Raw genomic sequence first — 3,001 nt, 5'->3', positions numbered from 1 at the left:
CGGTGACGCAGAAGCAGAACGCCGACACAAGAGCGCCGACGTCGCATAGGAGCAGAGCGCCGACACAGTAGCGCCGACGTCACCCAGCAGCAGCGCGCTGGGAATTCACCGTTAGGAATTCATACACCGTTAATCGTATTATGTTCATAGAAATTAAGTAGTAACACGTTTTTTTTAGAAATCAAATAAAGTACTATTTGCAAGGCCCCACAATATAAATTTATTATAATGGACCCTGGGCACGGCGAGTATACCTCAGCATAGAAAACAGAAGCGTCGGGGCCTTCACAGGAAAACGCTTCGTTACAAACTTTATAAAAGTTTGGTTTGGTTTATGAATACATAATAAAATAAACAAAAAGACCAGCTATATATCAAAATAGATACAATTTCTTTTGCAAATGCGGAGATATCTATGGGTGGGCAATTTTATTAAATTTCGGGCAAAATCGGGGAATTTCATTGTCGAAATCGGGGAATTCTAAACAAATGTGTTGGATACCCTGAAATATACATATATGTACATTAGACTGCATCACTTTCCATACAAACTAGAGAGCTGCACGATTACATAAAAAGGTAACATGTTAATAATCGGCGATGCCGATGCGGCGAGTACATGCTACATAACTGTAAATTTGGCATCGCAGAATCGCCGCATCGTCGGCATCGTCAAGATAGTAACATGTTACTAACATGTTAGTAACATTCCGTTTTTTATGAAATTGTTGAGAGAGTGAGCAGAAAGAGCGCAAACATTCCATGTTTTTTATTCGTAATCTTGGCACACGCTTGCCACATTTTATGTACGAACATTACAAATAATACCCAAAGTAAAAAGTAGCGTGTTTTTAATATACTTTGTTTTAGATTATTTGCATGCGTTTGCTACAAACCAAAAACAAAATGTATGACCCTGAATGAGAACTACAGTTTGAGTTAATAAATGTTGGTAATATACTATATGTACATACATACATGAGTTAAAATTGCTTGCTTCAGGATTTTTATAAAGAGGACACAAATGACTCACTTTATTTAATTCGATTCTACCTATATAAATATATAAGAAATTTTAATGCTGGTTTATACCCAAAAATAATGGTTAATATTTATGAGGCAATCTCTTTTTCAGAACTATATATGTATGTACCTATTTATGTGAAAGCACATTCCTATGAAAATAATAAAACCTAAACATCGAAATCTTATAGTTATTAGTTACTAAAAAGTTCTAAGATCCATTTCTTCACTATACGTATAAGCAAAAGAGGCCAAAAAGCCTATGCACGCAAAATATCCACTGTTACTACATTTCTAAAATGCGGCAACCATGAGCGTGACGAACTAAACCACGACACCAACCAGTGTTGCCAGAGAAATATTTCGAAAAATTTTCGGTCGAAAAAAAGAGCTAAGTAATATTAATAGCTGATATGAAGAGCTAAATTTTTTTTTGAAGTTGAGCATTGATTTACGTTAGGTTGGTTTTACATTTTCCGCAGTTTTAATAAAATCAACGAATTTTATAAGTTTAAGCTCTGAAAAAAAAACATTTAAAACCAAAATAAGGTGCATATATTTCGAATTCGTTGCTATGGCACTTATCACACTTATATGTACGCACAAACTGTAAAAATCTACAATTTAAGATATATGTATGAATAATTTTTTAGCAAACGTTTTTCTGGAAAAGTATTTCCAGCTCTCCTTAAAGGTAAAATTAGTAGGGAAAAATAAAATACTTGATACTTAAATAAATGATTTGTGAAACATTTGATCCATTTTTTGTTTTTTCTATGATACATATTTTCATGACGTCGCGGCAACACTGGCCGGCAAAAGTTAAACTGTGTATGTGTTGGTGAGCACAAGAGAACTGCTCCGCATGAGCAACCCAGTACGAAATTACTATAAGTGAAAAAATTTTTAACGGATCGGGCTTCAATAAAAACATATATTTAACACATATCGTCACATGAATGCAAAAAGACGTAACAAACATAGTCGCTGAAATGCAAAAAGTCGTAACTCATAAAAAATTCAAAATACACTTTTTGATTTATATGATGGATTTCATCGAATTACAACTCCCCACATCGTTTTATGAAAATAAAATATTAATCACGACTTTTTCCATTTCAGTGACGATTTTTGCCAAGTCCTTTTGCATTTCATGTAGCGATATGTATATGTAAATCGCTGATTTACTAGAAAAGTGTCATAATCCAAAAAAAGCAAAAAATCGAGTTAAGTATGCACGTTACCTATTTCTTATGATGTGTAAAAATTTCATAGCTGTAACGATTACCAGTAGTCATTAGAACAAAATATGTAGTAATTTTTCGCCTGTTAGTATATGTAAAATCAAAATTTTAATGCCGTTTTTCTCGAGTTTTTAGTATTCTGAGTTATGACAATATTGAAGTAATGAAACTCAGATAAAAAATTCATTTGGATTCACCAACACCAATATTAAAATCCATGCCCATCAAAATTTTCCATATCATTGTGAAATTAATAAAAATGTCTTTTAATAGCATATTCCCTAGTCTTTTTAAGGTCCTACTACACAAAGGGCATTATATGCCCCCAAAAGAATTTTCAATATATGTACATACATATTTCTCGCAAGGCATATTTGTATTCAAGAAACAAAGCAGAATACCCATCCGCGTTGTTTATTTGTTGCTGTCTCGCTAACGACTAAACGATAGAGCGTAAGAATTCGTGTGAAGTGATCGTCCACAATTGCGGTATGAAGCGCCGACCACTGTTTTTAGCTTACAGCTTGCTATTGACCAGTGTGATCAGATAACTTAATAGGCTACATTTGCAACCAAATTCAGCAATTCTACATAGCACTTTTTCGTGCCTAATTTTAAACTTGCCAACTACGGAAAGTTGGCAGCCCCGACAACGAGTATACGTAACGGTACATTTGGTATCGTGGCATTATTGAGTTTTGCTTTGTAATTTTTAATGTACAAAAACGTTTGCC

Source organism: Rhagoletis pomonella, unplaced genomic scaffold (assembly GCF_013731165.1).
Source record: "Rhagoletis pomonella isolate Grant_MI unplaced genomic scaffold, Rhpom_1.0 Rhpom_scaffold_00003, whole genome shotgun sequence".
Taxonomy (NCBI): domain Eukaryota; kingdom Metazoa; phylum Arthropoda; class Insecta; order Diptera; family Tephritidae; genus Rhagoletis; species Rhagoletis pomonella.
Note: the sequence above shows the minus strand (reverse complement) of the source record.